Source organism: Danio rerio, chromosome 1 (assembly GCF_052040795.2).
Source record: "Danio rerio strain M-AB ecotype USA chromosome 1, GRCz13ab, whole genome shotgun sequence".
NCBI classification, from domain to species: domain Eukaryota; kingdom Metazoa; phylum Chordata; class Actinopteri; order Cypriniformes; family Danionidae; genus Danio; species Danio rerio.
The window spans coordinates 28774687-28797872 of NC_141021.1; the positions used below are offsets into that span (position 1 = coordinate 28774687).

A 23186-nucleotide genomic window follows, 5' to 3' on the forward strand; every position below is an offset into this window, starting at 1 on the left:
TTAAAGAAAAATACAATGTTATTTCATTGTACTTACGCGGTACTTATCATGCTAAATATCTGGTTGTTACCCCCTTATTACCCAAGCATTACAGTTTGTTCCCTTATACCTACGTAAACGTTATTTATACTTACACTATACGTACAGAAAAGTACACCGTTATTTCACTGTACTTATGCGGTAATTTTCGTGATGTGCATCTGGTTGTTACCCCCTTATTACCCAAGCATTACGGTTTGTCCCCTTATACTTACACATACGTTCATTATACTTACACAGTACGTACAGAAAAGTACACTGTAATTTCACTGTACTTACGCGGTACTTCACGGGTTGTAAAAGAAAGCGTTACCAAGTAAAGTTACATGTCTATAAATGTACTCAAGTTAAAGTAAAAATTAACACAATAAAAATGTACTCATGAGTAAAGAGTAACTATTTCTCAAAAGTATTGATGCATCGATACCAGTATCGGGTCGATACTTGGTTAAAATACTCGTACTTGTATCGGACATGAAAGGCCGACACCACGCACTGATACCACTCAACAGTAATTCATTACATGGATATGATTTGTTGTCCTACATGACTTCAATGTCTTAATGTATTCATTTGCCTAATGTATTATATATTAATAGCTTAGTCCTTATAAACAATCCATTTATAAAATACATTATTAACAAATCTTTAGGCTATACAGAAGAATAAACCAAATATGAAATATGATTCTTGCATAATGATCACTGCTAAAAAAGCTAGCTCTCAGTTTATTTATAAACTATAAATAAAAAATGAAAGAAATTTTAAGTTATGGAACATTATGTAAAAATCTAAGCCCTACAGGCTAAATAAAAGATTCTTGTCAGAGCTGAATATCACTGCCGTCACTGCGCTTGTCAGTTTACAGCTTCTGTAAAGATCAAACAACCTATACAGATCACACAATCTCAATTAACGTTTCATGTAAATGTAAAAATATTTCAATAAGTACTGTTAATGGAATATTTATAACAATATGATTTTGTGTTTGGTTATATGCAGGCTTTGAGCTCTTATGCGCGCTCTCTCTTTCTCTCACCAGCGGCAGTTGACAAGGCGCTATACACACTACACAGCATACACTGGCAAGACAGGTGCTGAACCCCAGGGGGCCAGTTTTATTTGTTGGTAATTTGCGTGTTTTTCCTTTTTTAAAATGCCTTTTATTTTTTAAATCTTTCAAGTTAATATTGGCTATCGGGTAACATAATCTCCCTCAGAGATATTGGAGTTCAATAACGTGATGTACAGTAAGACTATTGACCAACACCGCTCTGTAAGTTTACACACTGCATTCACTATAGGCCCTCTGATGTGTTAAAAATTGCATGTTTCAAATGACAGCAAGACATGCTACATTTATTTATTATTGTAAAATATAAATTATAACTAAATATAGTTGTTTTTATTTGAATAAGCAACTTTAAAAATGTAAATATTTTACATATAATCCTATTTAACAATTTAAACAAATTAGCAAATTCTAATGCTGTGTTCACACCAGACGCAGAACGCGCAGGTGAATAGTCGGGTGAACATTTGAGGTTACTCGCTTCATTCACGCATCAAATCCCGCTTCATTCGCGTGTCAAATTCACTTCAGAACAGACGCGGATTCACGTGATGAGCAGGGCTTCTGTCTCATAGCTAAAGGGCTAACATGGATTTTATGAAGAAAATAACAGTGTTTATGTGCTTTATGAAGGATGATAAACAGCGTCGATACGTTTAGAGCCGTGTCTGATTCCACTACATCCTTTCAGAGGTGCATCCAGCTCTTTAAGCTCATAGACTCCTCCAGAAACTGAACCTGGCTGATGGAGGTTTTCAGCGGTGCTTTTGACTGAGCCCAGCCCAGTTTGATGAACTTATTGTCGGTGTCTGCTGGGGGATTTCCCCTGGGACGCCAACAACAGGCGATACGTCACAATCACATCTCCACAAGAGCAAGCTCCTGATTGGTTAACGCGGTGCGAATGTCCACTGAAGTTCAGATCCGCGTTTTAAGCGCGTCAAACACGCAAAACGCTCAATTCGTGCCACGCCATTCACGCCATGCATACTGCGCAATTCTCGTCATTCGCGCGTATCGCGTCGCAGGATGTCTATTCACGCGTTTGCATTGACTTAACATGTAAATCACTCGCGCTTGACGCGCGTTCCGCGTCTGGTGTGAACGCAGCATAACGCAACATCTGCTATGTTAGCTATATTGTGCATAGACAATTTTGTTTAAAGTCCCTGTTAATAGCCCCTTTCACACTGTGATACTGGTAAATTTATATTAACAATGTTACGAACACAGTCGGGCAAGTTACGTCCAAAACACAATATATATATTAGTGTAATTTTTTTGTAATTAGTTACATTACAATATTAAAGTCTCGGAAATGTGTTACACTACTTTTGTATTACTTTTAGGTTACTTTAACCCAAAGATGTCCAAACTCGGTCCTAGAGGGCTGGTGTCCTGCTGAGTTTAGCTCCAACTTGCTTCAACACACCTGTCAGGAAATTTCCAGTATATCTAGTAAGAGTTTGATTATAGCTGGTACAGGTGTGTTTGATTAGAGTTGGAGCTAAACTCTCCAGGACACTGGACCTCCAGGACCGAGGTTGGACACCCTTGCTTTAACCAAAGTAACAACAGAAGTATAACTCAATTTTCAAAAGTATGTCTATGTTTATAAATACTTTCATTTTTTTCTCGCCGTAGTCCCTTTATTAATCAGGAGTCGGCATGCACAGCGGAATGAACCGCCAACTTATCCAGCTTATTTTTGCCCTTTCAGCTGCAACCCAACACTGGGAAACACCCATACACACTCATTTACACACATGCACTATGGACAATTTTAGCTTACCCAATTCACCTGTACCACACACAGAAATGCCAACTGACCCAGATGGGGCTTCACACAGAGATCTAAGTATTCTATATCTTTGCTTTTAAATATTAAATATATAGCTTTGCATGTATGACTATAACTGTGTACTAAGCTTTATACAGTAAAAGGTAGCAACTTTATTTTACCCATTAAATGGATCGATAATATCCACAGATTTTGATATAGTCAATCAAATGAACCTAAACTATTAAAAATGCAACAAATATTTTTTTGGGCCCGAACTACATAACACATTTTAAAACTTTCTTTTTTTTTAATCAGTTTTGCTAAGCTGCACACTAGTTTGATCATGTATAAATATCATTATAACTGTATTGTATAAATCTTATTATAAATAGCCCTACATCATGCTGACAATCAAAAACAAAATGACAATCACAGGTGATTGTCCCATCTGAGTGCACCAGAAAAGACATGAATGACACACCTCATAGAGCTTGAGAAGCATACAGTTCTTTATGATATAATTTGTAAAATAAAAATTTGCAGGTTAAGGAAACAGCATGGGATGAAGTTGCTGCGGGTCTTGGTGCAGATGAAAAGTAAACATAGAAAGTGTATTTATATATAAAGAAAGATAGTAACTAAAATAGACAGAGATAGATTTATTTGTGCAAAAAACGCTGATCCGGTTCGTGTTGCTGATGCAGTCTGTTTAAAACACGTGCGCGCTGCTTTTGCACTACCTATGATCGGCGCACTCGCTGCTTCAGCTCTAATTGCGCGTGCGATGGGAAAGTCTTCCCGCATTCATCACAGTCTGGATCAATATGTGCGTGCTGTTTTATTTCCGCAAAGTAAGGATATACCGCGGATCAAGTGCAGCGAAGTGTTTCCGCGGTTGCATCATCACAAAATACTGTTTGGGCCGTATTGTTTTGGGGATAAAAATCTTTCCGAATATATTTATGTAACTTATATGACTAGCAGGACTAGTTCATATAACTAGCAGGGGAAATTACTATGGAAATCAATAGATACAACTTTCCAGCATTTATAAGAAATATCTTCTCATGTGTTTAACATAAAAAGCAGAATCAAACATGCTGATTACAAGCAAGGGGCGAGTAAGTGACAGAGTTGTCAGTTTAGGGTGCGTTATCCCTTTAAGCTGACATGGCAACCATATACAATGCACATTCCGAAATAAGCGCCACAAAGAGTAAGAAATATGCAAGCTTATTCATAGCTTACCTTGTCATTGCTGGGGCTGAAAGGCATTTAGCTGAAAATTTTCTAAAATCAATTGATCAAATTAATATCCATTTAACTCCAGCAACAGTAAATAGACAAGTTCACTGAATACTTTTCTCACTCTGCCGCCGTCAAGACGTAGTTTCCGGGCGCGTTTTTTTTCTTCTTTTTTTTATTGCATTATTTTATATATATAGATGTTTTTTTTACTCAGTAACGGATATAATTTAAAATGTAAAGAAGTACAATACTAAATAAATTATACTAAAGTAAAAGTAAAATTACAGATTTAAAAAATTACTCTAAAAAGTACAAATTCTCAAAAAAACTACTTAAGTACAGTAACGTGAGTAAATGTAGTTCATTAATTTACACCTCTGTTTGAAACGCATTAGCTTTCTTTTTTATATCAGTACATGACATTCATTACTTAACTGCATTACTTTCCAACACTCATTTCAACTTCTATAACTCAAAATATCTTTATCTTGAACAACTTTAGACATTTATTTTAACACAATAATACATGTTACACTTGCCACTTTCATCTAGCTTGGCGGATGCACAAGGCAAACTTAACTAGCTCGTTACACACATGTACTGAGTATAGATCTAAGTGAACAACTAACAGGAGTGGATTATACATGTGGCAGCAAAAGATACGCATTAATGTAATTTTAAAATCAATATTAAGTCAGATATTAAACAAAGAAATGTTTGTAACTTCATCTCACCTAACCAACTACCTGGCCAGCATAGTTAGTCAATATCTCTCTTTTGTTTTACCATATTTTTGTGATGTTTGCACATTACTAACCTGAAATACAGGACAATAATTAATAGACAGGGCAACAGCGTGTTGAGTGCTCAGTTATGTTTTAGTCCATAAAGAAGACACTACTTAAGAATTATTACCCCCACCCCCTCCCCACTCTGAATGGACGAAGCCTTGCTCCTCATGAGTAGGCTCGAAATTCTCCTCACCTCTATCATCTTCTTCTGGTTCGGCAACCTGGTTTGTATCACGTATGCACTCAGGTATAATTGTCTCCTCTCTTACAGGTACCGGAGTAGGACATCTTGAATTGGAGGTAGGTTGTTGGCGTTTAATTGCAGCAGGCCTGTTTAACATCTTTTCTGCTGGCACCCTTAGCCAAAAACGAGGTTCATTCGAGTCATTATCGGACCCTGAATCAGACTCTTCCTGCGAGACAACATGGTCGGTATGATGAACCGGGGCGCTACCTTTCCTTCTCTTCTCAGAGGCTGACTTGAAAGGACTAGGGGGAATTTCCACAGGAAGGTCATTCACCAATAACAATAGGTTGCAGTGCAGTGTTTTTGTCTTTTGTTTGTCCCCTTTTTCTGAGTACAATACTTACACTGGGTTTTCAGCAAGCTGTTCTTTCACGATGTAGATAGATTTTTCCCAGTAGTATCTCAATTTTCCTGGGCCTCCTTGCTCACTGAGGTTTCTCACTAGAACCCAGTCTCCAGGCCAGGAATGAACCTGCTTCCTTCAACTTTATTACTTCACTAATGAGTCATCTTTTCTCTGTGCCTGTACAAGCTCATCATGGCTAATGGTGACCAACTGATCAAGTGAGGGGTTATGTGAAACCTGAGATGAGATCTTGAGGGCAGTGACCCAGGCCACATCTTTCTGCTTAGCCACTATACTTTCCATCCCAGACAGCAAAGACAACATCACTTGTAAAATCCTTCGTACAAGACTCTGTATAACTGTCAATGTCCAGTGGGAGACGTAACAACATATCAGCATCTGCACGGGACTTTCCAGGTCTGTATCTGATGTCAAATCTAAAATCACAAAGTTCCCCAACCCATCTATGGCCTACCTCATTTAGTTTTGCCGTACTCATGACATAGGTTAATAGGTTGTTGTCGGTGTAGATGGTGAAATAAGGGGCATAGAACAAGTAATCTCTAAACTTTTCAGACACAACCCACTTTAGCGCAAGAAACTCCAGTTTTCCACTATGTAGATGATAATTACGCTCGGCTGGCGTGAGCGTTCTCGACCGGTACCCAATGTCTCTCAACTTGCCCCCTTGGTCTTGATATAGGATGGCACCAAGGCCTTGGTCTGAAGCATCCATATGCAGTACAAAAGGTAAGGCAAAGTCTGGATAGGCTAACACCAGATAACTAATGAGCAAGGTAATTATCTGTTCCAGTGCTTTTTGATGAATTGGCATACAGTCCACAGGTGTCCGTGAGACCATCTGTGGTCCTTTGTCTTTGCCACTCGCTGAAGTTGCTGCTTCCCTTTTACCTTGGAGTAACTCATATATTGGTTTAGCTATTCGTGGAAACTCTTGGATATAGGAACAATAATAGCCCAGAATTCCTGTCAGTTTCCTCACGTCTCCAACTGTCTGTGGGGTCTTACTGGCCAGCAAACGCACTGCATCCAGGTCCTTAGGATCAATCCTCACCCCTTCGGCTGACACAAGACGGCCAACGTACCTTGCTTCTGATCGAAAAAGATAACTTTTTTCAGGCCTTAACTTTACCCTATGTTTCTGCAGTGCCTGAAGGACTTTCCGAACTCCCTCTACGTGTTCATCGAAAGTTTTTGCATAACAAAGGACATCTTCCAGATACGGGATGCAGCACTCATCACGCAGGGTACCCAGCATTTCTTCCATGCTCCTCTGAAAGGCCGCTGGACTGTTTGATGGGCCAAAGGGAATCCTCACCCATTCATACAGCCCTCAGAGAGTGGTGAAAGCGGTGACATGTCCTTGGCAAAAGCAGCTGACTCTTCAGCTAGCGTCTTCTTTACCCTTGCTTAGTGGTCATCACTAAGGTGCTGGAGTGGTGCCACAAAGCTGGGAAAGTCACAGTGTCTGCCAATGGGGCAGCACTGACTACTACTCTTGTCTTGGAACTCTCCTGTGAGACTGCTTTAATCACCTTTGCTATCGTCTGTAAACTAACCAACACTGTCTTTCTCGGTAAAGTGATAGGGTGTTTGGTGCTATTCTTTACTGGGACAGCGACATATGGTTTCTTGGCACACTGCATTTCCAACAGACCCTCTCCTATTCCTAATTCTGCCAGCAGAGCACTGTTTTCATCTGATTAAAAAAAAGGCTCTGACTGATCAACAGCAAATGAAACAAGGCACTTTATCCAGGCTACTTTCCCAGATGGAATCACAGTGTCACAATTACCAAACTGCAGACGTCCCTGTTGCACAGAGGCTTTGCCAGCATGAATAAAGCTGACTAGCAGCACAGCTTTTTTTTTTTTTTTTTTGGGGGGGGTATTGGCATTGAATCAGACAAAAGATCACTAAGAGTTGGAATGAGTTCAGCTGGCCGATCCTGAACCACTGCCTCCAACACATTAAATCCAAGTAGTGGCTGGTCAAGGGGAATACTACACACAAGGAAAGGCACTACTATTGGCTCACTGAGACTACTATTTTCAAAGCTGACTATGATAATGACCCAGCCATCAAAAGGGAGAACATGGACTTCCAGCTCTTCCTTGTCATCAAACATCTTACTCAGGGGCCTCACAGGTGTGTACTGTAAGTATCTTCTCTTCCAGTCTTTATCAATCATGCTCATCTGAGCTCCTGTGTCTAGAAGCGCCATAGTCATTAAGCTATTAAGACTGCACCGTACCAGGGCTTTTACTCCTATGAAGTTAGTTAGATGCCTGCTCTCCTGAGTAGGTAAAGAAAGGGTGGATTGAGGCAGCGCTTGCTCATTGGAGTCTTTTTGGGTTTGGATCATTACAGCTAACTTAGTCTTTTTGATGTGTGTGTCCACTGTGTTACAATGAGCCATGTGGGGTGAGCCTACTTGGGACAGATGATGGAGCCAGATCGCTGATTGTCCCGCGGCAGGGACCACTTCCAGTTTTCCTGGCGCTTGGGCATCTTCATGCAACCCACAGCCCGGTGGCCCTCTTCACCACAGGTAAAGCAATGGAAACAATCAGAGCGGTTTAGCTCAAGGCATTTAGAACAGCTGTATGACTTCGTTTTCTGATCTACTGGCCCCAGGCATGACAGTGGTTGCTGGCCCCGCTGCAGTTGTTCAACTTTACTCATTAATTTCTCCACTTTCTCTGTCAGCTGTTGGAATGCATCAACCTTAGTCTTTCTGTCTAAATTAGCTTTCTTTGCACTACTGTCATCTTGCAGCCACTTCGACTCCTGCACCATAAATGTTTACAGCTTTCTGTCACACAACTGTCCCCAGACATCGTTGTATTTCATTTTCAGCATTTATTATTTTCAAAATTTGCTTTAGAATCATCTCATCTGAAATGTTGCTGTCAGAGAGCAGTGGTTTAAGCTCTCGACGTATGTCATCATGTTTTTGGGTAAGGCCCTGATATATTTTTTGAAGGAACATGTCTTGAATTGTTGTTGGATTGTATATCACTTCAGAGTCAGCATATTTAGAAGCAAAGATTATTTTTAGTTTGAGACCTATTACTCAATACAAATAATCAATCGTTTTTATATTCAATGCAGAGTTCTTTCAATGTCTTGTAACACTGTTATGAAAATAAACAATAAACAAATTATACATAACACATCTTTTATCAATTAATTTGTCTTCTTTGTTCAACATAAAGCATCATTTACCCCTTTGTAATTATTAAGAGGCAGGGCAACAGAGTCGAGTGCTCAGAATTCTCTGCAGTTATGTTTTATTCTACGAAGAAGACTAAAACATAGTCCCCCCAAGTCCCCACCCAAATGGCAGGTGACCATCAAATCAAGCAGATCTGTGCTGTCTGAAGAAAAGCTGGACACTCATCTTTCTGAAAATAATAAAATACTTAAAGTAAATGGAAATTCCATTTAAAAACTAAATTGTTCTTTTATTTTTATTTGTTTAACTACTACATTATTACATTTATTTTTTAGGAAGCTTTTTGGTTTTGAGTATAAAGAAGGATTTGTTTGATTTGCTGCTAAGCAGAAACCCCAGAAGTATAGCTCTATCACTGTTTAAATAAAAAAAACAGGATTATACTTTTAAAATGTTAGTTTTAATTAATTAAAAAAATTAAATCAGAGAAATCCTGTTTTCTTTTTTGCTGTATCGAAAACGTACCGGACCGTGACACCACTGTGTCGTATCGAATCGAACCGTGATTTTTGTGAAATACATATATATCGGCCTCCAAATCTGAAGAGTTATCATTTATCTATATTGGCCAAAAAATCCATTTAGGTGCATCCCTGTCAGAAATCAGTTCAGTATTAAAAAATAAATATTTGAACACATCCCCAATATTAGTCTTAAAATCGGAGAGTCTCTCCTCTGAGCAGAGACTTCGGAGTTGGTTCTTAATTAACCTCATCTTTGAAAAGTATCTCTCCACAGTTGCAGTTGATACAGGTAGGGTGGCATATACTTTAAGCATTTCCACTAGTGCAGGGAAAACGTGCTGGCCACTGGTTTCTTTAAGAATTGAAAGCATGCCCTTCATGCCACTTGACTTGAAGGTGGTATGAAACACCTTCAGCTCTGTCTTCAGTTGCTGTTCCTCCTTAACACTATAAAAGTTACACAGTGTTTGTATTTCTTGGACAGCCTCTGTGTTTGGTGTGCCCACCCAGTTGTCATGAACTGTTAGGCTTTGGAATGACTGCAGTATTTTTCCTGTAGGCATCGTCCCATCTACTTTAAATCTTCTTCCGAGTTCCTCTGTGATTGTATCCAGGAACGTGAAATACACCTTGGCTCGGTAGAACTCTTCAACAGTTTGGAAAGTATGGCTGTCCTGAGCTGCTGTAGCACTATGCAGATATCGTGTTGGCACTTTCCTTTTCCTTCCGTGGCCAGGAGGTACTGTAGGAATGTCAATACCTACATCTTCTGCCTTTTCAACGGCTTTCTGGAATATGGTTTTAAATTCCTCTTCAGACCTCAGATTCTTTACTGTGTCTAACACACCATCAGTTATAGTGTAGGCAGTGGAGAGATCCAGATCTTTTTTTTGCAGAGCATCAGAGGCGACACCAGTGATCTGGAAGACTGTGGTGGTGATTTCTGAACAAAGAAGAAATTCAAAGTCGATAGCCCTCAGGTACATCTTTGCATCACCAGCAGCTGTGTCAGGTGGGTCTGACTCACAGAGGTATGTCAGAAGCTTGATTAAAGCTTTTAGAACTTTATTGAGGGCTTTCAGGGATCTTTCTCTGCAGGCCCACCGAGTGTCAGACAACTTCTGGAGCTCAACAACGCGCTGACCAGGATACAACGATTGCTGGCATTTTAAAAATGCTGTATGCCTCTTTGTGGAACCAGTGCAGAAAACATACAGTTTCTCCACTAAAGAGAAAAATGTCACAAAGTGAATACTGGATTTGGCACTCTCAACTAGTACCAGATTCAAGCAGTGTGCCTGGCAATGAACATAAAGAGCTTTTTCATTGTGTGCACGTATCCGAGACTGTAGACCTTTGTACATTCCACTCATGTTCGCAGCTCCATCATATCCTTGACCCCTGATGTTCTTCAAGTCAAGCCCATTGTCTTGAAGGAGAGAGATGACAACATTCTCCAACTCTTTTCCTGTTGTAGACTCAAGAGTGCAGACCTGTAGAAAACGCTCCTTTACTTCCATGTCTCTTACATAGCGAACTACAAAGGATACCTGCTCTTTGTGAGAGACATCTGTGGTCTCATCCAGAAGGATGGAGAAGATTTGAGCTTCTTTGATTTCATTTTGTATTTTCCTCCTAATGAAGGTTCCCAAGGACATTATTATGTCATTCTGGCTCCTGTTTGAAAGAAGGGACACTTGGGGTTTTTTCATGGAAGCTTGTTTTTCCTGGATGGCATCCAAATGCAGCTTCATTACACTATCATATTGGGCCAATGTTTTCACAAGTTCAATAAAGTTGCCTTGGTTGGCACTTGAGCTTGACTCATCATCTCCTCTAAAAGCTTGCCCCTGTCGTGCTAGATACAAGGAAATATCTATCAAACGTGTTAGGATTTCCCTGTTCCTTTGTCTTTCTCTCTCTCGTATTGCTTTCCCTTGAATATCTGATGTATCAAAAGCAGCTTGTAGAGCTTTTTTGGAGTATATGTTCCATCTCACCATGCTCATCATATGGGCCTCTGTGCTGGCATGCTCCTTCATTTTTCCAGTGGCGCTTCTCCATGTATTTATGCCTAATGTCTTCCAGGCTGTTTTGTTTTTGAATTTTTCTTCTCTCAGAAAAATGCGACAACTAAAGCAGTAGATGGCATCATTTTTAGGTGAATACTCCAACCACGGGCGATCTGTGTACCAACTCCTTTGAAAAGACCGTCCTTCTGCATTTTTTGGGAATGTCATAACAGGCTGGCAAGGTCCGACTTTCTCACACATTTCAACATATCTGTCGCTTAAATCAATATTAAATGTCTGCATGTGGGCAGGATCCGTAGGACAACTTAAAACTATTAGTTTTGCAAATATATCCTCTTTATTTGCAGCACTTCTATGCTGGCTTTCTTCTCCTGATTCTTCAAGGGGCAACTCCCCTGCAGTGGCTTCAGTCTCTACATTTTCCTGATCTATACTAGCACTTCCAAACTGGCTTTCTTCTCTTGGTTCTTCTGACAGTAACTCACCTGCAGTGGCTCCAGTCTCCACATTTTCCTGATCTATACTAGCAGTTCTATACTGGCTTTCCTCTCTTGTATTTTCTTGTATCTCTCCTGCAGTAACTACTTGATCTTGTTCACCAGAAAATTCTTGCACATCATCTATCACTTCTCTTTCTAAATCCGAATTACTATTTTCTTCCTTTTCTTCTTCCCTGCCACAAACTGGTCTGATCCATGAAGAAAGTGAGCTGCTACTCTTGGCTGCCTGCTGTCGCTCCCTCTCCTTCTTTTTCTTAATTCTCTCCTTACGAGGCATTGCACTGCAACCATCAAGTAATCAAAATTCACATCAGTACAAAAAAATATGTTTTGATCTTTAAAACTGTCATGGTTGATATGTAGAGGTCACTAGAGGGCAGCAATGCAATGTTGATTGAACTATAGGTTGACATGTTATATACTATTATAAATACATATGACAAAAGAGTTTAAGGACCACATAATTTCTAAATCATATTTTATGATAGCCTGGCATTATTCAATGCAAATACACTGGGCTTCTATTAAAGTTTATTGGTAAAGTTTAAGCTTTACCAATTTGCCTCCTGAGTGATTGTCTGTGTATTTTTTGTCCAGTGTTTGTGAATTGGTTGTGTACTCTCTTTTATTTAGTAGTGTAAGATGCTTATTTTCTGTTTTTTCTTTGCTTTGCATACATGCAGATTACATTCTACATGATAAAATATATAAAATGCACAGTGACCTGATGATTTTTATTCTCATTGTTTTTTTTGTTTTTGTTTTTTTTTTAATACAACATTTTTACAGTAGTAAACTTATGTTTTTCTACTTTTATACACTACCGGTCAAAAGTTTGGGGTCAGTTGGATTTTTAAATGTTTTAAAATAAGCTTCTCCCGCTCACCAAAGCTGCATTTGTTTAATCAAAAATACAGAATACATTTTAATATTATAAAATGTTATTGCACTAAAAAAAAATCTGTTCAAGAGTAGATTATAGTTTAATAATTTATTCTAGTGATTTTAAAGATGAATTTTCAGCTACATTTCTCCAGTCTTTAGACACATGATACATAAATCACTTTAATATTAATTATAAAAATTATTATTATTACTATTATTAATGTTATTAATATAATAGGGTCACAGAGGTGCAGTGTGCAGCACAATCGTCTCACAGCAAGCAGGTCACTGATTCGAGCCTCGCATCAGCTGGGTCAGTTGGCATTTCTATGTTTGCATGTTCTCTGTGTTGACGTAGGTTTCCTTCAGGTGCTCCGGTTTCCCCCACAGTCCAAACATATTCGCTATAGGGGAATTAAATAAGCTAAATTGGCCGAATGAGTGTGTATGGGTGTTTGTTTCCCAGTGTTGAGTTGCAGCTAGAAGGGCATCTGCTCTGTAAAACATATGCTGGATAAGTTGGCGGTTCATTCTGCTGTGGCGACCTCTGATGAATGAATAGAGACTAAGCAGAAAATAAAATGAATTAATTAATTATTATTATTGGTAATTGTAATAAAAAAAATGACTGGAGTAATAATTTTATTTGAAACTACAATTACAAAGCAGTTATTTATAAATGTAATAAATATTTAACAATTTTTTACATTTAATAGATGCCACCTCGATGAACAGCATATTTTTCTTAAAAAACACATAAAAAAATAGGTTAAATACACTTAAAGACGAGCAAGAATTTTACAATACTAGATTTTTATTTTATTTTTTTTATCTAGCCAGCAAACACATGCCTAATAGCATCATAAACTTTAACCTGTAATGCTGTGTGACCAGGCTATAAAACATGATGAAATGTTATTAAATTACATCATATGATTTGCATGCATCAGTACATTCAGCAGCTAGCCATGAAATCAAATTAGAAATTTCCTATATTTTACCTAGCTCAGCTGATAAGGATCACTCGGTTGCTTAGTGTCAAACTCAAATGAAGTAACAACGCGGGTTTTTGACCTGCGAATGTGTGCAATTTGTCCATCATTAAAACGACGAAATAACATTACGTCGTCAACATCTCTCCGGTGTGTTGATGCATTATATGAACCTTTATAAACATACTAGTGTTTATTTCATAAAGACAACGTTGCACTTATTCAAACGACAAGATATTTTACCGTTACAAGATGAAGACGTTCATGTGCTTCTGCTCTTCTGTGAGACTGTCTGGCTGAGGTGCTGAAATGTAAGTTGGCGGCGCTCAGGGGGCGGAGTTGTGAAGTTTGACTGACAGTTTAAACGGTTCTATAGCATGCGCATTTTAGTGCCTTCAGTTGATTATATATTTGTTAAAAAGACAAACAGACGTAAAGGGTTACCATTACCAATAGAATGTATTTATTTAATTATTTAAAAAAACTCTGACCCAAAAAAAAAGGGCACTTCCAAGTGTAACTACAAAAAGGGCATGTGCTCTGCACAGGTTGAGCCCTACCTGTGCACGTGCCTGGTTGTAAAGTTTCCCAAGAAGTATCCCATTTATTTAAAGGTAATCTGGAACTAACAACACACTGATACTTATCTGTATATTCTTATAACAGTATACTTTCTAAAAAACAATAAAACATCTACATCAGTTACTACCATTGGTAGAGAAAAATATTATTTTAGTTGAGTTTTTGCCTTAAATATTCAAAATATAAAAGACGCAAGTTATACTTCACACTTCAAATTCTCATACTGTTCATGTTTTAAATGTTTACAAATGCTAAAATTTAGAGACGCTAAATATGTGAATCTCAAAACTCCAGTCTCAAGCCAAATTTATGCACGTTGATTAAAGTGTGTAAAAAATAAAAAATAAAATAAAAAAAAGAGCATGAGCTGGTAAGGTATGTTTTGATGCTGGTCTCAATGTTCAGGAGTCTGGACCAGCAAATGAGCTGCATTGAGACCAGCAAACCTGGATCAACACCTACCTCTCCACCATATACCAGGAAAAGCAAAGCAAAATCAAAAAGTAATAAGAATGCAGGATGTAATCAATCAAATTCATTAGGAAATAAACTTTGCTCAAAAATCTGATGGTCACATGCCCAAAAATTTGAATGAAAAGCATTTGGCTGCAGTGGAGATTAGAAAAACGCACTTGGGAAATAAGTTTTACGTTACATATACAGTATTGTGTGTTTGTAAGTAATACAGGTAGAACACAAGTTGTGTTACATACATAGCTTTTTCTATGGTATATGGCATCAATTTGCCAATTCAGTAAAGCAAATCATGATTCTTATCATCTCTGTTATTAGCATAACGTTACAAAACATAAAGACACGCCAATCTACATGACGTGGAAATAAAACCAAATAAACACATAACACCACTTGTAACATCCATGGCCATTAAAAAAATATCATGTAACTATATAAAATGCAATAAAGTTAAAAACATTACTTACCAAGAAATTAGCTTGTTAACTCATTCTTCCAATTCATTTGACTGCATCCAACGTCTGTTCAATTCCATGATTCTGCTCCAACAAAATTCACATATTTGCACCATATATTGACAAGCACTTGAGGCCCCGAATGAGGAATTTCGTGATAGTTTGAGCTTGGTTAGAGCAAGTTATTGTAATTTCTGCCAATAAGGCTGGCTATTTACACTAGGTGCAAATAGCCACTCCCAGAGGTATAAAGACTACCTGAAAACTATACTTGAGTAAAAGTTCAGATACCTCAATGTACAAATTACTCCATTACAAGTTAAAAGTCACCAATTACAAAAAGACTTGAGTTAAAGTATTAAAGTATCTGATTTTTAAAGAACTTAAGTGTTTTACTCATACTGAATGTAGGCTCAAAGAACACCAAGAAAGGTTTTGTTTCCTAATATAGGAATTAAATTGAACACCTCAATGTTTCAAAATGGCAGAACAAAATAGATTAAAAAAAGAACAAAAAGTCTCAGTAAAACTCAAATGTTCAAAAAAGGCACAATTTTTCAAAAAAAAAAAAAAAAAGTAGTAAAATGTAGAAAATAAAGATTCAGTGCTGACTTGCATGTAATTCACCTCTCAGTCTCAGAGTGGGCAAATACTTTCGTAACCCTGTTATATTAAAATCATTTGTGTGTATGCAGATACCAATACAAGGTGATGTGTATGTTTCTTTAAGAAATTCTTGAGAGGGTATTTAGCAAGCTTGGTTGAGATGCAATGGGACTAGTATTCACCTTATTCTCCGCCGACGAGCGGGCGCTGCCATTTAAATCTTTTTGGCTTGAGACTTCAGGTCTCATTCACTTCCATTCATTTTTTGACATTAACAACTGCTCATTGCGCTGCGTGATGTTGCGATTTGACATTTTCTTATTATATTATTCTACTTGGTCTGTATAGTCAAGCAAACATTTGTTTGTAGAGCAAGTAGTTTGACCGTTTTCTTCCGTTTATTATTCCTAGTCATTTCTCCCATAGGCGACTAAATCGGAAGTTCTAAGACAATTGTGAAAACAGGCGCACTTCCGCATTTTAGAATAAGGTCAATAACAAATGTTACGTGGGGAGATGCTGTTATGTTATTGGTTGAATTAGAGAGTGTGTTTTTGCTCCTTCAATCGGAAGTGAAGAGGGGCGGGAGAGAAAAAGAAGAACCAGGAGAGAGAGGAAATAAAGGCAGGAGCAGTGTGTGAGAGAGACCGGGAAGTTCGTAGATTTTAGACCATAAAGTCTGTCATATTCTCTGTTAAGTTTAAATTTCAGTGTGTTTAGCAGAGCACACACGTTACTATAAAGAAACTGAAAGAAGATCTGACTCGGGGAGTGAGTGAGAAACAGTTTGAGTTGTCTTTGCATAAGGAAAGTTCTTCACAGGACTTTACTCACTAAAGTTTGGTTCGAAACCCTTACAAACTGAAAACAGTGAACTGGATAACGAACTTGCGGGAAGCATCACGGTGAGACGAAGCACACCAAACAGCTGTAAGTGTCATGGGCTCAACCAGTCTGCGAGCATCTTGGACAGCGAGTTTGGCGTTGGATGGTATCAGATTACACCTGCGTGAGCCTCGTTCACTCATCAGATAATTAAGGTACCTTCATTTTGTTTGCTCGGCTGAGCGAAAGGGCCATTTGTTTGTTTTTGGGCCACAACGAACTCAAGCTGCACATCAGGCCTGCAACGGGGTGGGATTTATGTGTGTGTGTGTTTGTGTGTGTGTGTGTGTGTGTGTATGAGAGTGTGTGTGTGAATCCACATAGCCCTAGAGTGACTAGTCAAAATGTTTTTCTTTCATATTCTCTGTTATAACAGTATTTCATTTGTATTGTTAAGGTCAAGTTCATGGGAGTGTTATAATCAGCATATTTACACAGCATATTTACTATTTATTACATAGAGAAATAGCTTTGGGAAGAGATTTTGACTTATAATAGCATAAGGGAACAAGCAGATACGAATTACTGTGTTTGGTTTAACAATAGGAGAAACGCATTGGTTTATTTTGAGTATTTTTGTATTCCTTAATTGATTTTTGTCTTTCTGTGCTGCATCTGAGCATAGAATATAAACATATTGGATGTGAATAATACACTTTTATTTTATTTTTATACTTTATTGATTGAAGTTGTTCTGTTTAAAATAACTTGAATACACTTTTATATTTACTCATTGTGTTTTTTGGGGTCCTTATTTTGTCTCTTGTTGGTATTTGAGTGATTTTGAGTGAAATTAGTCTAAATTAAAAGTGTTCAGGTTAGTCCGGCGATCAGTGGATATATAAAAATTAATTTTGTGAACTCAAGCAGCACCGATAGGCTATGTGTCTGAATGGTAACAAACTCAACTGATAAAAGATAAAGTCTGCCATTCTTCAATTCTTGTAAAGCTCTCCTGCCAAAAATGCTTGCTGCAAACCAACAGCTTTGCTGTATCGGCCCTAACAGCATTGCAGGAAAAAACATGCAACAAACCCCATGAATCATGGAAACAAACACATATGACCCATGCCGTGAACAGACGCGTCCTTACCCATTTATTGGGCCTCACAGCTTGGCAGGTCTGTCTTGCGTTCGGAAAGCACGTTGTCACATCCGTCTGTGACCACCTGAGGGCGCTGTAGCGCTCTAGGACTTTGTAGGCGCTACAGTGCCCCAGGGAAAAGACTACATTCTCATACATCCCATGCGCATACACCGGAACACTTACACTGACCCGTCATCTCATCTGTTTTGTGTTACCGTTGATTATCTGGACTATATATTCTACCATTCCACCTATGTTTGTCATCGCGTCGTTGTCTTCCTTGTCTTCTTGCTCCCAGTAAGTTTGTGGTTGTTCCTGATCCTGCCTTGTAGTTTGCCATAGTCTAGTTTGTGTTTATCTGTATCGTTTCTTGTTTTGTTGTTGATTTGTTACTTTGTATTTTTGAGATTTAGTGTTTTTGTCACTGTTTTCTGCACTATTTATCTATTAAATCTGCACTTGAATCCACAAATTTTTTGTTCCTGTTTTGCTTTTGTTTTGATCACGCCTAACGTGACAGAACGACGCGATCACAATATGGATTCAGCAGATGATATTTTAGTGCGAATAAAGCAGGGTAACCGCTCCGTTGAACGTTTCATTAAGGAGTTTTTGGATCTGGCCCCAAGCAGTACTTTTAGCGATTTACTGCTAATGATGTTTTTTCGGGGAGGACTTTTAGAACCCGTCCGCTCCCAGATGCCAACATATGAGGAGGAGTGGAGCCTTTATCTTTTTATGGAACATGCACTGTTGATTTCTGGCTCCCCTCTCTCAATCACCCTGGTGGAGCAGAACCCTCAGGAGGGAGGCCTGAGGGGTAATCAAAATCTGTTCTCGAGGCCGGCGGATCTCTCTGCGGGAGGGAGGGAAAGAGCTGTTTTGAAGTTGCGGACTTATCCGCGTCGGGCTGTGCGGAGACCACCCTTCTCTGAGCCTCTGGAGAGGCTCCTGGAACTCTGTGAAACCCCAGTGTCTGCTCCAGTCCCTCAGCGCCCGCCAGTGTCGGTTTCAGTCCCAGAGCATGCTTCTCTTCCAGTTTACAACGCTCCTCCTAGTACTCAGATGACCAGACGGAGGGCGCGCAGGAAGAGGACTGCGCATACCCCAGAGCGTCCGCCAGTGTCGGCTCCAGCCCCCGAGCGCCCGCAAGTGTCGGCTCCAGCCCCCGAGCGCCCGCCAGTGTCGGCTCCAGCCCCCGAGCGCCCGCCAGTGTCGGCTCCAGCCCCCGAGCGCCCGCCAGTGTCGGCTCCAGCCCCCGAGCGCCCGCCAGTGTCGGCTCCAGCCCCCGAGCGCCCGCCAGTGTCGGCTCCAGCCCCCGAGCGCCCGCCAGTGTCGGCTCCAGCCCCCGAGCGCCCGCCAGTGTCGGCTCCAGCCCCAGAGCGCCCGCCAGTGTCGGCTCCAGCCCCAGAGCGCCCGCCAGTGTCGGCTCCAGCCCCAGAGCGCCCGCCAGTGTCGGCTCCAGCCCCAGAGCGCAGTACAATGCCAGTTCTAGTCCGGCTCCTGGCTTTACCGGCTTTACCAGAGCGCCCGCCAGTGTCGGCTCCAGCCCCAGAGCGCCCGCCAGTGTCGGCTCCAGCCCCAGAGCGCCCGCCAGTGTCGGCTCCAGCCCCAGAGCGCAGTACAATGCCAGTTCTAGTCCGGCTCCTGGCTTTACCGGCGCCACCCAGGCTCCTCGCCCTGCCGGCGCCTCCCAGGCTCCTCGCCCTGCCGGCGCCTCCCAGGCTCCTCGCCCTGCCGGCGCCTCCCAGGCTCCTCGCCCTGCCGGCGCCTCCCAGGCTCCTCGCCCTGCCGGCACCAGCCCGGCTCCTCGTCCAGCCGGCACCACCCAGACGTCTTGCCCTGCCGGCACCAGTCCGGCTCCAGGCCCTGCCGGTTTCAGTCCGGCTCTTTGCTCGGCCGACCTCGCTCTGGCTCCTCGCTCTGCTGGCTCCTGCCCAGCTGCCTCCAGTCCCGCCGGCTCCTGCCCAGCTGCCTCCAGTCCCGACGGCTCCAGTCCAGCTGCCTCCAGTCCAGCTGCCTCCAGTCCCGCCGGCTCCAGTCCAGCTGCCTCCAGTCCCGCCGGCTCCTGCCCAGCTGCCTCCAGTCCCGCCGGCTCCTGCCCAGCTGCCTCCAGTCCCGCCGGCTCCTGCCCAACTGCCTCCAGCCTCGCCGGTTCCTGCCCAGCTGTCTCCAGTCCCGCCGGCTCCTGCGCAGCTGCCTCCAGTTCCGCCTGATCCAGTCCAGTTGCCTCTCCAGCCGGCTCTCCTAAAACCCCCTGCCTTGTGTCTCCTGCGGGATCATCCATGGGTCATCCCTCCCGACCCTCCCTGGTGGTCCTTCCCACTACTTGGGACGGATTCACCGGCCGCACCCTGGCTTCCCGCTGGGGTGCCTGACCCACTGCCTGACCCTGATCTGGCCCTCCCATCCCTCCCTTGTTCCTGCTCCGCTCCGCCCCCCCTCTTGGAACCAGTCTGGGAGCGTCTGGAAGCCGCTCTTTAGAGGGGGGGTAATGTCACATCCGTCTGTGACCACCTGAGGGCGCTGTAGCGCTCTAGGACTTTGTAGGCGCTACAGTGCCCCAGGGAAAAGACTACATTCTCATACATCCCACGCGCATACACCAGAACACTTACACTGACCCGTCATCTCATCTGTTTTGTGTTACCGTTGATTATCTGGACTATATATTCTACCATTCCACCTATGTTTGTCATCGCGTTGTTGTCTTCCTTGTCTTCTTGCTCCCAGTAAGTTTGTGGTTGTTCCTTAATGTTTTACAATAATCTTAGTAGACACTTTATTCATTTATATACTTCTCTGACATTCTGTAAATATATTCATAAAAATATGTTTGTTTGTGTACATATATAATTAGTAATTTTTTATTTTTGTTTCATATTGTTATCAACTATGCTATACACATTGAACCAAGTCAATGTTGAGAAATTCTTTTTATTACCATTGTTGATAACCATGTTTATTAAAAACACAATAAAGTTTAAGTCAAAAAAAAGACTCCCCCTGCAGACACTCAAAAGCTGAAGACATTAACATGAAAGGATAAATATTCTTTACCATTATGTTATTCAGCCCTCGATAGTCAATGCATGGGCAAAGAGACAAATCCTTCTTTTTCACAAAAAATAAAAAAGGCCCCTAAGTCTGACGATGGTGCTTCTCTTTGAGTGATGGACAGGACCTGCCCACCTGCATGGGTTCTGGTCTGGTAGTCTCCACCCCTGCTGAAGAAGAAGAAACCCCTAGTTCAAAAGATGGAACCCACCTAGTGTGTGTCTCTCAACAATGTAGTCTGGCATCTACCCGGATGACCAGATCAATGAGCCTATCCAAAGTCTTGGGAAGTTCCAGGGTATATATTTTATCCTGGATATAAGCAGATAGTCAGTGTAAAAACATGTCCCACTGTGCCTCCGCATTTCAGCCACACTCTGTGGTTAACGTGCGGAATTCCAATGAGTAATCAGCATGGCTCTGTGTCCATTGATGGAGCTCCGCAAGGACCTGCGCTGCCTCCCTTCCAGAGGCTGCACAATCAAACACAAGCGTCTCTGCTCTCACACAGTGGTTCCCCACAGAGCCGCCTTACCAAAAAGTAGCGTGATGACAAAGGCCACTTTAGTTTTCTTTGTGGGAAATTATGATAGTTGTAGCGAGAAGTACAGAGTACACTTAGCCAGGAAGGAGCGACATAAGTGGGGCTCCCGTAAGTAGAAACCTGGTGGTGGAGGCGGAGCTCAGATGAGTTATTCAGCGATTCAGACGCAGAAGGTGTGGCTTAAGTGAAAGTGGCTAACTGTGCAATGGCTATACCTGCAAGCTGCTGGACTTGAGTGGAGAGACCAGTTACCTGAGTGACTTTGAATGCCTTTGAATGGCGTGACTTGTGGCTTCCATTAATTCCTACTGTCGGTCTAACCGTGCAATGCTGTGAGACAAAAACTCTGTGTGATCTGTGTGACACTTGCTGTAACCATAAGTGGTCAGTTTGTTCTAAAAAAAGTCAACAAAAGAATCCGATTGCAAGTGTAGTTCAATTTAAGTAGCAATCGCAAAAGTGCCAGTCAAAAACAAAACAAACAGAGTTCAAGCGGCAACACTCGCTGCTGGAATGAGAACTAGAAAGTCTTTGTCGGAAATCACAGCACTGGAAAGTCTGACGCACAAAGCCACCAAGAGTCCTGACAGAGACAAAAGAAGTAACATGAAACAACCACAACGAACTGACAATGAGCAAGGAAAATGCTGCCCTGAAATAGGTGCAGTAATAAACAGCAGCTGGAGCTGGCTGATAACACAGCTGATCATAGTGAGGCAATAAGGAGCAAAACATGTGATCACAGCAAACACACATGGGAAAACAACCCTACGTGACAACACAACACGCTATAAGTGACAACACAGAAGGTGCGCATGAACCTCAACCATGACACAGAGTATAGAAGACGAATGGCTGAAATCAAATTATGGGGACATCATAATAAGTGGCTTTGGTTCTTGTAATTAAAAATTCTGCTTTGCGAGTTGAAAGCAACTCAAATCCAGATTTAAATTTTAAATATTTCAATTTAGGTTCAGGACCTACTAGAATATAAACTATCCATCTTTCATTTTCTCATTTTAATTAAATAGGTAGAAAAAGATTACAATAGAAGAGTAATTGGATGAAGTCACGGAAGCAGGGCCTTGTCAAGAAGTGAAGCTTATTTATAAACAACTTTTGAGAGGATCACATGTTTATGATTGTTCACAGCTTTAGCTAATGACTAATTATCCTATCAGACGATCCTTAACTCACTATAAATAACGAGACTTATCTCAATGTCTTTGTCTTGAAAAAAGTTAAACCCTGCAAACCAGCAAAATATCAACACTACCTACACCATCTACAATGGAAAACAACAATAACAACAACGGCAATAATCTCAACTACAACCCAGCCAACAACTACAACCCCTCAGATGAAATCGCTCTCCCAGGATTACCAGCAGTGGCAGCTCAACAACTTACAGCTCCACATGGCCCTTAAGCCGAGCCCGCGGCTAAAACAAGAGGCCATCGCCTGACTTGCTCTTCAACCGCAAGAATATGCCTCCAAGGATCTCCAACACCATCTACTGCAAGAAACCAAAACATTTCACTCACCTCTTCATACGTCTCAGCCTCTTCCTCCGTCCGACCAGCCAAAAGAATCACCGTCACTGAACTCTGAAAGCTTTTGTCCGATCTCTGCATCCACGCTCCACACCAACTGAACAAACCGGAACTCCTCAAACTTTACTTCAATGCAACCTCGGACTCACACCACTCTTTCACTCCACCAGCAAGACAAACCACCTAGAAAACCAGCACCCATTTCACTTCGTATCCTCACCATTCTCAACCTGGAAAAAAGAAAAACAAACAGAAGCACACAGCAAGCCATACGCATCCAA

At 41.2% G+C, this 23186-nt stretch overlaps 1 protein-coding gene and 1 long non-coding RNA gene across 2 annotated transcripts in view; one reads left to right on the forward strand and one right to left on the reverse strand.

Moving 5' to 3' along the window:
* The window catches only part of LOC147846851 (uncharacterized), a 707546-nt gene that overhangs the window by 278872 nt on the left and 405488 nt on the right, over positions 1–23186 (reverse strand). The gene's annotated exons all lie outside the window — the stretch shown is intronic.
* The window catches only part of LOC147846852 (uncharacterized), a 61920-nt gene continuing 55087 nt past the window's right edge, over positions 16354–23186 (forward strand). The window contains exon 1 of the long non-coding RNA XR_015476621.1: positions 16354–16816. This is a non-coding gene — a long non-coding RNA (uncharacterized LOC147846852). The remainder of the gene's footprint in view (positions 16817–23186) is intronic.